This window comes from Artemia sp. Qi Xiang Cuo, unplaced genomic scaffold (genome assembly GCF_049724085.1).
Source record: "Artemia sp. Qi Xiang Cuo unplaced genomic scaffold, ASM4972408v1 HiC_scaffold_3370, whole genome shotgun sequence".
NCBI classification, from domain to species: Eukaryota; Metazoa; Arthropoda; class Branchiopoda; order Anostraca; family Artemiidae; genus Artemia; species Artemia sp. Qi Xiang Cuo.
This window is the reverse complement of record NW_028300761.1, coordinates 24965-38076: the sequence shown is the minus strand read 5'-3', so window position 1 is coordinate 38076 and position 13112 is coordinate 24965. Positions and strand designations below refer to the sequence as shown.

General features: G+C 34.8%; 1 pseudogene across 1 annotated transcript; it reads right to left on the bottom strand.

Moving 5' to 3' along the window:
• Nucleotides 1-912: 912 nt before the first annotated feature.
• Nucleotides 913-12010, bottom strand: LOC148938398 (elongation factor 1-alpha-like; annotated as a pseudogene). The gene is made up of 5 exons (XR_016143700.1): nucleotides 11831-12010; nucleotides 9403-10098; nucleotides 6506-6728; nucleotides 3349-3758; nucleotides 913-936 (listed from the first exon to the last, which is right to left on the bottom strand). The product of XR_016143700.1 is annotated as an elongation factor 1-alpha-like (transcript).
• Between the last annotated feature and the right edge of the window lie 1102 nt (nucleotides 12011-13112).

Here is a 13112-nt window from a genome sequence, read left to right as displayed (position 1 = left end):
GAGGGGACAGTCAAAATATGCTTTCAAAAATACAGGGTAGCCACGGGAGAAACAAATAAAGGGGGTCAATCCCCTCGTTTCCCCCAGTTGACACTCCTTTCGTTGATTTACTCTATTTATAATTGTGATATACGGAGTTAGAGTCTACCAATTTAATATTCAGAAAAAAATTGCGCTTTGTAAGTTACTTATTTTGAATGAGACATATTTATTAATGAAAAATAATCCCCCAAAAAATGTAACCCTAGCCAACGGAGAGCAGATCTCAACTTATCTAAACATGTAAAATTGAATGCATTACTACACTTAATCGGATCATCATGAAACTAAGAATCTGTTGATTGCACTGTTGTATGGGTTAGAGGTATAAAATACCTGTCCCAAACCCTCTTATTGGCCATTAAGACGATGAATTCTGTCACCCGAAAAAAAATTTTCGGGTGAGATTTACCAAAGGGGGAAGCGGTCCTGGATTTTCTTTACTCTTGCTTAAATGAACGATGAAAGTTCTAAGGCTGCTGCCGTCAATACCGTATTGCATAAGCAAAAGGAAATCTAGCTGAAGGCCGGAGCAGCCAAACGTGACGAAAAATCAATGCGTGTGAAGCAGAACGTCTTATATACTGCATTAATTTGACAACAAGGATAGTTACGTTTTTTTCCCGGTTATCTACCAGTAGCATCGATTGAGAACAGGGCATTCCCCGCTTAAATTTTGAAAAATCTCTTTTTGTGGGTGGGGGGGGGGCGTTCAAAATTCCTTTTATTTAATTATTCATTATAAATAATGATTAATAAAAGCAACTTAACCCAACGCCACCTAAACATTGAAAAAAAATCGCTTTGACCCTGACCCTAAATTTTAGTACAATTACGCTGCTGATTTCTAATCTGTTTAATTTTATAATAAACCTAAAGTAGAGTGTCAATAAAATCCTAAAATTTAATTAAACTCATAAGACAAACCAATAACTTGCTTTTGCTTCTAGTTTTTAATATTTTGTTCGCTTGCTTTTTTTTTTGCTTTTTTTTTGTTTAAAACGTGAACACGGAGCGGGAGATAAAAATAATAGCCACTCCAAATCAGAAAACGAATTAAGGATAACTTTAAACTCTTTTATTAAAAATAATAATAATAATCAGCAAGTACAATTGTCACTGACGTAATAAATGGTAACTTAGGTTAGCAAAATGTACAAAATAATTTATCATAAGAACACTTATCTGATTAAAACTTTAACAACAGTGCAAGTCCTGAAAATAAAAAAATTTTTGGGACTAATCCCCCCCCCACACCCCGTCACCAAAAATTGCAACGACAATAACTGTAGAGATACTTAAAACTACTCTCCTCCCCATACATAAATTAAACAACCCCCCCAAATTAAAAAGATCCCTCCCCGAAATTAAATGGCTCCCTCCCCCAAACTTAAAACTGTAACGACAGTGCTATTCCCGGAAATATCAAGTTACACTTTCAGTATTACACAAACATTTTTATAATTCTAAAAACATAACAGTGATGTGTCACGCCTATGGTTGTATCTGTACTACAAATGATCGATCTGTGTTTTGTTGATAGACAGGCTGAAACTTACAAATTTATTGCACAAATTATCTTAGAATTAGGGTCTATTGCCCTTAGTTATGCTTTATATATTTTTTTTTTTGCAATATTTATTGCTAGTAGATATATTTTCTTTTCTTACCGTTCTACAAATTTGCTCGTGGCTTCTCCGTTTTTAATATGGAAAGACTGTTTAGAGAAAAACAAACCTGACCCCCTAAGGGTAAGGGTTGTAAGTTAGTCCCTGGGGGCATATAAAGATTTTATTCAAAGCTTCGTCGTAGAAACTTGTAAAGGGCTCATTAGATTGGAAATTCAAAGGTTTTTTTCTAATAAGCATTTTTGAACTCTGGTTACTACGAAGTTTAAACTCAGCTCTAAGAACCAACGGAAGGGTTTAGAATTTGGATTCTGGTGATGAGATTATGCAAAAACGTACCTAGAGTAATCCAAAGAAGAAGACATTTTATTTTGAAGAGTTAAGCTAACTTTAACGTTTTAATAGTGAAACTTTCGACTCCACCAGTTTAAAATGACTGTCAAGAAAATAATGCTTTTCTTAGGTTCCTTTTTGGTATGTTTACTGATACGAACAGTAAGACAAATAAAAAGGGCAAAATAAAAATTGACCCAAGTACGAGGCCGACGTGTTGTCTATGGTAGAGAGCGATGATAATATGAATTCCTTTTCTGAGATTAAAAAAAGCACCACCGGGTAAGCTATATATTGCCCCAAAAAAAATGCCAATTTGTTGTCTAGTAAAAATATCTGTATTTTTGGGCAAAAATCTAAAAAAAAAAAAAAAAAATTCCATCCCATACTGGCACCAATATATTTTGGGAAACACTTGTTTTATGTATTTTCATGAACAAATTAAACAAAATTTCCCTCGTCCTAGATTAATTTTGAACAATCGAATGGAATCATTGCCTCCTCTCCAGATTTTCAGGAAATGCTGCCACTGCACTAAAATTCCAGGGCGATAAAGGAGCAAATAAAAAAAATTGTAGATTGACTTTTTATACATTGCCCAATTCAGTAAAACCATTGCGGAGAAAGGATTAATGCTTTTTTTTTCAGAGAAGTTATAATGATTCAAAATTGTCACTTTTATTAATTTTAATAAAACACAGCGATTTTAATCGTTCTGTTTAATAAGGGGGAGGGGTTTAAATTATCACAGCCTAGAGGATTTATTACATTAATTACATTAATCCATATAATTTTTCTGAAAGAATGAAAAAATCCCCTGGAATACTGCTGATGTCACGAAAAAAGTAATTAAAACTTTATTTTGTTTAAATTTTTTTCTTAATTTATTCATTTCTACTGCAGATGCTCGATTGTCCGCTAATTTCTTCCCCGTAAAATAAAAATAGCCTCGTTTTACCCTTCTCTCAACTTTGATTGAACAGGTGCGGTCGCAGACCCAAATTGGGTTTTCGGCACATACAAAAATTATAGAATGTAAAAGCCACAAGATGAACTGTACAAACAAAAGGAACAAAAATATATTTACTAGTTATGTAGCTTCCAAAATAAAATATAAAAGAAAACCAAGGGCAGAAGCTCCAAAATCTAAGATAACTAGTGCAACAACTTTGAAAGTTTCAGATCGAGCTTAAACAAAACACAGATATATAATTTGGGTTACAAAGCATTTTAAAACACCAGTGTAACTCCCATTAAATACACTTCCGAGACAAAACAGAAACTGGTAATGAGTAAAAAAAATTGATAAGCCAATCCCAAACACCCCGAAAATTAACCACGCCACTACGTGATTTTTCTTAAATTTGGGAATAATAGCTAATACTATAAGGTGAGTAAAAGTGTGCACACTAAAAGAAACGTTGAACACAAGTTTTCCACTTTCTACATCTTTGCCAGGAGAATTTTGCACTATTGAATTTTTTGAAAAATTTATTAACCCATGGCTTACACAATAAACAAAACACATCCAAAATAAAGAGAAAATTACATAAGGACGTCTGTTTGTTTCATCATCGGTCCTTCTACCAGTAACTTGACCAGCTTCCATAGCGTCATCATCGGTCCTTCTACCAGTAACATGACCAGCTTCCATAGCGTCATCATCGGTCCTTCTACCAGTAACTTTACCAGCTTCCATAGCGTCATCATCGGTCCTTGGTGCTTGGTGTTCATCGGGCTTGGTGTCCTGGACGGGTCCTATAAAGAGATGGCAGTATTAGTGTTGAGAAAGAGTGAGATTGAAAATAGACAAATACTGTACAGAGTACAATATTCATCACGCAGTAAGATAGTGTCAAATTGTCAAGAGTTGACTGGAGTAAAGGAAAGGCTAATGAAAGTAGAAAGTAGCGAAAAACAAAAGAACATTAATATTTTGATCATGGGAGTGAACAATGAAAAAGAAGTAAAAACGGGATTTGAGAATTTAAAAACAAATGTTTTGGATATCACCCAGGGCTTCAGATATGGTGTAAAATATATAAATAAAGAGTAGAAATTTATAGTGATGGAAATAGAAAATTTGAAAACAAGAACCATGATTTTGAAAAATGCAAAAAGATTAAAAAACAAAAAAGAAGTAATTTTTGCAAAGGTTTTTATAACTGAGGATGCTCTGCAGACAGAGAGGGAAGCAAGAAAAAAGCTTTTAATGAGGAAGAAAGTTTTAATTGAAAATGGCATCAAGCCAGTAGGTATTTGGGTAACAAGATCAATACCCCCAGCTTAATACATCGGATTTTGGACATGCTGATACCTCACAAAAAAATTGCAAGTGAAACTCTATGTAAAGAGGAGGTGGAGGAAGTGACTAAATTTCGGTTTTCTCAAAAGAGAAGCCGATACTTTAGTAATCCCTGAAATAAACCTTGAACCACTTTCCCAGTCATCTAACCAAACACGTGAACAACCCCTTAGGTCTCAAAGGGTGTCTGCAAGAAATGCATGAATTAAAATCCGAAATCAAATGACATAGTTCTCCAACTAATTTAATTGCTGGTTCGTTGTTTTAAGAGTGAATGAATTAGTTCCTTTTCTTTGTCACTTCTTCGCTAGTATCCGTCGATGGCAGTTCATATGTTTTTGGATTTTGTGCAAATCGCGGATATTGGCGAATAACTCGCTTTTATGGTTGTTAGGTATTTGGTTTTAATTCTTTTAATTTTTGGCTTTTATTGAATTTACACTTCTTATTTTACTTTTTCTAATCCTGCAGACCTCTAACGTCCAATCCCACACTCCATCCAAGCATTTTACTGCAAAATAAATCATATGTCCTCACTTGTTGAAGTGCTAATCAGCAATTCTCATATAAACTACAGGCTAGCTATTCCCCCTAGCTCCCCCTGAAAGTTTCAATTTGATTTCCAATTATTTGTATAGATGTTGCAGACATACCATATTAATAACCTGGCAACACACAGTGTCTTTCAATTAGCCTTTCTACTTGGGCATTAATTATATATCCCAGAGTTTACAGAGCAAAACATTTTGTGGATCAGAGACAAAAATTATTAATCACTTTGCCTTCCCCCAATACAAATTTGAAATCCCATTGTCCCACCATTTCCCAACGAGTACATGAAAGTTTCAACTTCATCCAATTGCAACTCCCAAGGTATGGCAGATATGCAACTTAAACAGCCAGGATGCACACCGGAGCAGAGCCAGGATCCACCACTTTTTAGGGGGGGGGGGGCAAAATCGGGGGTAAACGATTTGTTAGCAAAATAGATTAAAACAAAAAGAAAAACAAAACTGAAACATTTTTAAATTAAGCCATTCATGAGGCTGGGACGCAATTTAAAGGTAAGGATTACACTCTATGTAGTGCTGGATGGTAAGTCCAACAGTATGCTTATCTTTTAGCTACTGAATGAACTTTCAAAACTTCTATACTGCCGAAACCGCGAAAAGCTTGCTTTCAATTTAAGCTTAAACTCTGCAAAATTACTTTAACATCGGATCAAACCGTAAATTAAGGCATTGTAAATTAGAACAGCAAGCAAAGAATAAAAAAATTGAGTCGAATAATCAGCGCTCGTTCAAACTTTTTCCTCCAAGACCTATCCAGACACAGTTTGGGACTTTTTAAAATTGGCATCTTAAAAAAATTTCATTTTAAAATTATCTGTTTATTTGACTGACAAAGAATTTGGGTAATAAGAATTATAACCGACGCTTGTGCACACAAATAAAGTCAATGCCATCTAACATTTGGGATTTTTGCCCATTTTTCTGTTAAATAATAAGGTAAGTAATGTAAATAACAACTTATGGCAGCAATAAGTGCCTAGATGAAGTTCTAGAAAAAGTCATAGCTACAAAGTTTAAAAAAATACCAAGAAACGTCAAATGCTAGATGGTGTTGGTCACTAGCAGCAATTTTCCCCCTTGTAAATGACCTATACTATTTGCCTCAATACTAAAATATACAAAAGAGATTTAAGGGGGCAGCTCCTTCACGTATGGACAATTTCTCCCCGTTCTGTCAGCAGCATTTGATAACCACAAAAAGAAGTCATTTTTTGTCAGTCCTATGAAAAATTTAAATAATCAAATTTGACAAAAATTATGGGTTCTATTTTAATCATGAAGTGCTTCACTGTTAATTGAATGCTTTTGCTATATGCATGAAAAACTTGCAAATAATTTTTTTCATTAAAAGAGTACTCAAACCAGCCGTTGAAGATTATATAATATTACAAATTATTAAGAAGGCATGTTAGACAACTTCTGCAATTCAGTAAGGCGTCTGACTGAATTGCAGTTACTATTTCCAAATTATGAATAATAAAGGTCATCGTTTATTTGAAAGACTAGAACTACTTTCATCACGTCATTACCTAATAAGTCAGCCCAAAAATCACACTACCTAACAAGTCAGGCTAAAAATCACCAACTAATTCGATTAATTACATCGCTAATATCAGAAAGTATCTTACCGAGAGGTGTATCTTCAACACACAATGGCTTGGAAGGTAACAAAGTGATCATGGCAGCGTCACCTGACTTGATAAATTTTGGTTCAGCTTCAGTTGTTTTTCCAGTACGTCTGTCACATTTCTCTTTAATCTCAGAAAACTCGCAAGCAATGTGAGTTGTGTGGCAGTCCAAGACAGGAGTGTAACCGTTTGAGATTTGACCAGGGTGATTCAGGACAATAGCCTAGAAGAAAAATGTGATTAAGTTAATTACTGCGATATTGGACTTAAAAAATTTGAAAAGTATTGATGGAAAAATATACTTTAGATTATTGAAGTAAGAAAGGAAAATACGACTTTCAATTTAGTTTACCGCCTTTGAAAGAAAAAGGGAAAATTCAGGATAATTCAAAATAACTAAAAGGAAATATGGCCATACCCACAATATTATGACCTGTTGTTGAAGACTGAAGATCTACAAATGATCACGTTCTTCCTTCAAAGCTTTAAATAGGCACTAACTAAAAGCTTTTAATAGGCATAAATAGGCATTAACGTTTGAGACTCAGACGTATGAGGCAAGAGTTGTAAAATCAGTCCATCATAGCAGACAGATAACAAGAATACCCTGTAATCAATAAGTTATCACAAAAGGCAGTTTTGATTCCCAAGACATAGGGTAGCTGAATCCCAGCTACTTCTAGTTACAAATACTTGGAGACTAAACCTCAACAACGGCATAAAGGTCGACGTAGTATACTTTGATCTTAGTAAAACCTTCGATTATGTGTCTCATTCAAAGCTCCTTCAGTTAAGAAACCGGTGTCAAAACTATAAGTTAATAATAGACGGTGAGCTAAAATCACAGTTTTATTTAATTAGCAGTATGATCTTTCCCTATCTCACCCATTATAAAAACCCGGACGGAGGTGCGAGTGCTCCAAAGAACGTATAAACATTAGCGGCATTAGATCTTTTCACGGGTAGACAAAGAATAATCACCTACGGAACAAGTACTGACAAAACCACTTGGCCGGCTCATCAATAAGTGTACAAATAAGTGGGAGGAGCTTTTTGTTCGCACCGAGAATGAAGAGCCAGAAATCATCTGCGGTAAACTCACTGGATAATTATATAAACTGTGGCTAAAATTAACCAGCCACTATGAATCCATCGTGAGCAAGCCTTCGAAGGTGGTGGACTTGTTGGTAGAAACTTTTGCGAGGACATAACTTTGAGCTAAAACAAAACATTTTCAACAAAGAAGTTAGTAGGTGGGCCTTATCAAAACGAGTACCCAAGGAACGGAACAACCACCTCCAAGTGATTATGGCTGACTACCTACTCTTTCAAGAATAGTATTGTTAAGTTTTTTAAGTGAAAGTAAATTTTTAGAGGCGAAAGCCTTTTTATTGTAGTATATTATTATTATTATTATTAAAACGCATGCCATATACTAGTGACTGTATTAATGGACATTTTTATCAGCGGTTATGTGAAGCAATACAAAGGAATACAACATAACAGATATTTAATTTTAAAATGCACAGATACTTTTAAGAGAACTCGATAAGCCGAATTATTCAGAGCTTAATATTCAGAGCTATAATCAAACCGCAAAAACCAGGCCATTTACAAAGCAAATCTGGGCCCCACATTTATCATAGATCAGGAACACAGGAAGTGTTTTGAAGGGTGGGGAGGGAGGTAATAAAAATAATTGATAAAATTGAATAATACCCCTGTGGAAGCACGCTAAATCCGCTTGTCACACACATTCAGTGAAATTTCTAATGTAATCAACATTTTCATTGAAAACGGCACATTGTTGAATATTTGCGCTGGGAAAACATCCGATGTTCTCTAAACAAACACGTACTCCATAGAGCAACTCTTTTGTATAAAAAATTAGTGTTTACAAAATACCGTACCGTGAGTTGAAGACTACATAGAAAAACAGCCAATTAAAAGTTAGGTTATTTGAAAAGCTGTTTTAAGACATGAGAGCTACTTACACCTCCCTTTAGTGCTATTGTGAAGTATGCTGGCTATCTCGTGCAGTGATTTGGAGGGTACCTTAACTTAAAGAGGAATCACAAACTAAGACTCAAATCCACTTACATATTTGGCGGAAATACTAGAAAATTCAGTTTTTTGAATAAGCTTTTGCAAGGGCCAAAATACATCCATCGATTAAAAAAGATAGTGAAAGCATTCGTAAAAAATAGGATAAGGGGAGACAAATTTGGAGAAAAATGAGTGACAATTTTCAACCTATAAATTTATTTGTCCAAGGTAAAATTGAAGCAATCAAAAATGAATTTACAGAACACTTGAAACTAATTTTTAGAATTGTTTTATGATCTTCATTTACAAAATATATATGGAAACAGGATCCATTTATCGACAAGGAAAATGACGAATTTGAATTAATAAGTAAAGAGAAAATGCTTAATGTTTAGTCTGAAACAAATTTTAAGGATTGCTGCCGTTCGCAACATCTTATTTATACAAAATAGGATTTCCTGGACGAGCTGAAAATATCGTGATCATTTGGTGCACAAAAGAAGCTTTGTGTAGCAACCTCGTCACTGACGCCGCGATTCAATTAGACTTGCACTAAAAGGCAAACACAGCCATCTCATTAAGAGACACATAAAATTGATATTCATCTTCTTTGCAAGAATTTGCCTGAAAAAATTTCTGCTTTTGTTTTATTTTGAAGGCCGCCATATTAACTAATATTTTGAAGGGAGCTGAAATAAAAATATAGATTGAAAACCTCTTATTGAAGCGGTTATCGTTAGGCTATTCTTTTTGTATAAAGGATAATTTAATGTGTCTCCAATCACTAAAGTATAAATATTTTAAGAAAATCTAAAGTTGAAGCACAGAAAAAAAAGAAGCAAAATAGATACCTGAGCAAAGAAATCTTGAGAGCCTCTGGCCGGATTGTTCTTTGAATCTGAGGGAGCGTAGCCACGACGGAGTTCTTAAACAGAAACGTTTTTGACATTAAAACCAACGTTGTCACCTGGAGATGCCTGTTCAAGGAATTCGTGGTGCATTTCGACAGATTTGACTTCAGTGGTTATGTTGGCTGGGGCAAGTGTGACTACCATACCTGCCTTAATGATACCAGTTTCAACTCGGCCCACGGGTACTGTTCCAATACTTCCAATCTTGTAAACGTCTTGTAGTGGAAGACGAAGGGGCTTCTCAGTTGGGCGACTTGGAGGCAGGATTGCATCAAGAGCATCCAAAAGGGTCTTACCGTCAGCTTTACCCTCTTAACGTTCAACGTTCTATCCCTTGTACCATGGAAGCCGGTCAGAGGCCTCCAGCATGTTATCACCATGCCATCCAGAAATTGGTACAAAAGCAACAGCAGATGGATTATAACCAATTTTCTTGACGTAAGCCGAGACTTCCTTTTTGATTTCCTCAAAACGAGCCTCACTGAAAGGGGGTTCAGTAGAATCCATCTTGTTAACACCAACAATAAGTTGTTTCACACCAAGGGTGTAGGCAAACAGAGCATGTTCACGTGTCTGAGAGATACCGGCTTCGAATTCACCAACACCAGCAGCAACAATGAGGACAGCACAATCAGCCTGAAAATTAATATTTTCCAATCAATTAAAATTAATAATTTCCAATTAATGTAGCATCGCACAAATTAATCGCACAAGTTAATGTTTATATACAAAGTAAATTTTATCAATAGAACTTCATTACCCGACTGAAAATTTTATTTAGGCAGCTTATTAGTCATCATTATTATCAACAATAAAACGTAATCTAAAACTTCCTTGGACCTTTAAAATTTTCTGCTGCAGAAGTTTCAAAATAACTTTTTATTTTACAAAAGCTTCAGTAAAACTATCTTATTTGTAGAATGAATCTATAAAAAATACAAATTAGAACAATTACAACAATATAGGCAAGAATATCAAACAAAAATCGTAGTCTACTTAGAAATGACATCTGACTTACACAATAATTGAAGAGTGTTGAATAGCACAAAAGTGGAAAAAAATTGTACCAAAAAACACGTCTAAAAAATTCATCAGAAAAGACAACTAGATTCAAAATAGTGTTCTTTTACAAAAAAGTAAGCATTAGCAAGATTTCCTTATTTATATCTCAAAAGATAGAGAACTAACAACTTACTTTTAAAGATCAAGTGGGTTTTGATAGCAAATGTTGAAAACGGTGGCCGGCATTTACCCCCCGTAAAACACCCCCACCCCCCGTGGAAAGTAAGTCTCCAAAATTGAGAAGTTTCAAGTATCATTATTAGGTTAATGTAGTGTTTCATGATGATTGCTGATCAAAGTTTGTTATTTTTGCTTTTCGTTTATATTATTTTCCTATGTTCATGACCGTATAGCACTTCACCCCCCCCCCCTTAATATGCAAAGCTATAGCCCGAATTTATTTCTGAATCAACAAAAAACTAACGAAAAAAACAGGTGTTCCTGAATTTTAGTACCCAAAATTCGTTCCCCCCTACGGAAATAAAAAACTCAAATTTGGAAAGCCTTAATTTCCACGGGTGGGGGGGGGGGTAAACATCTAGAACCGTTGAAAACATAAGACCCTCTTTAAGCAGTCAATAATAAAGGAAATTGGTGGGTATAACCCGTTACTAATTATCACCTTGAGCTGGTCATCAAGCTTCCATAAATACTTCAGATAAATTAAAATACCCTTTCTTCCCTAAATTTCAGTGATTGTAGTTGTAATATTTGAAGTTACATCATTGTCCCCCAGAAACACAAAAAAAAGACAACGAAAAAAAAAACTATCACAAGCTTTAGCTGAAAAGTAAAACTATTAGGTCAGTAAACGTTAAGCGATTTGAGTCACTAGGCAAATGCCATGTTATGCACTTAGACAGCAAATATAAATAAAATAAAGAACAATGGTCTGGCATCCGAGAGGTTTCATTATGTTCTGTGACAATCTTTTTAAAATACTTATTCCTGATCACTGACCACAGTTTATATATAATTAGCAGTATGATCTTTCCCAATCTCACCCATTTTAAAACCCCGGACCGAGGTGCGAGTGCTCCAGAGAACGTATAAACATAAGCGACATTAGATCTTTTCACGGGTAGACAAAGCATAATCACCTACAGAACAAGTACTGACAAAACCACTTGACCGGCTCACCAATAAGTGGACAATAAGTGCAAAAATAAGTGGGAGGAGCTTTTTGTTCGCACCGAGAATGAAGAGCCAGAAGTCATCTGCGGTAAACCTACTCCTAATTATATAAACTGTGTCACTGACTGATCCACTAAACAACAATAGATTATGAAAAAACAATGGTACCAACCTGGGATGTGCCAGTAATCATGTTCTTGATAAAATCACGATGGCCTGGAGCATCAATAATTGTAACATAGTACTTAGCAGTTTCGAATTTCCAAAGGGCGATGTCAATTGTGATACCACGCTCACGCTCAGCTTTAAGTTTGTCCAACACCCAGGCATATTTGAAGGAGCCTTTTCCCATATTAAGAAAAATAAATGAAAAATTTTTAACAAAAGGCAAACAAAAGAAACGGGAATGAATCAGCAATCAAAGTTAGCCAACGGTTGTTAATTACTTATAATTATCAAAAACTACGGTAACATAATATAAGCATAAAGTAACTTGTGCTAATAGTAATTCAAACTCAAAAGGAAAACAAAATTATCAACAGAATTAAACTTCCAGAAGTGATTCCAAGTTTACACAATTCATGAAGTAAAGAGTTGGCATAAGAAGTTATAAACATTATAAATTGCTCAATTTTAGAATGGGAGAGAATGGACACCCAGAGATTAATGATGATTGTACCATCATTGCTTGAGATAAGCATGAACCTTGTAGAAAATTGTTGAGCATTGTAGGCTAGTTTTATAGGCCTAATCATGATGATATTATACTGAGATGTGCGAGAACAGTTTTTATTTTCTTTTGCAACTAGTGGTCATTTATTTGCTTTTATAAGGGTGGAAAGTGAAGTGGAGCAGTTACTCTAACAAACCCTCGCTAAAAACCACAAACATTACTGCCAGGATTGATTTTGAATTTATTAACTAAGGAACTTTTTCAATAAGAAATTTCATTAAAGAAGCGTTCTTAATCAAAGTTGCCTTTAGGGCAAGATTTTTTTTCCAACCTAAGTAAAGAGAAGCATTTACTTGTACTAGAAGTTTGGATTTCACGATAGGAGGATAGAGATTAATACACAATAGAAGAATAGAGATTACAAACAAGTAAGTGCATTGGTGTCCATTAATCGGAATTGGGACGAGGGGGAATTTTGCTGATTATTGTTTTGTTTTTTCTTAATATGCCAACACCAGTCAACACAGAAAATGTATTTATCAGAATTGAGGGGGGAGGGGGATTTTATAATTTAATTTTCATGTTTTGGAAGGCAGTCAGAAGAGAAGTACTTATTTGGCTATGAATAATGAAAAAAAGAAGCCCTTCAAAGACGTATTTCTTATTTAAGAACACATTGAAAGAGGAATCTCTGGTATTACTAGCAATTCTTTTTACTGCAATTGGGCTTACAAACAAAACATATATTTGTATCTAATTTTTATTTATAAGAGCATTATTT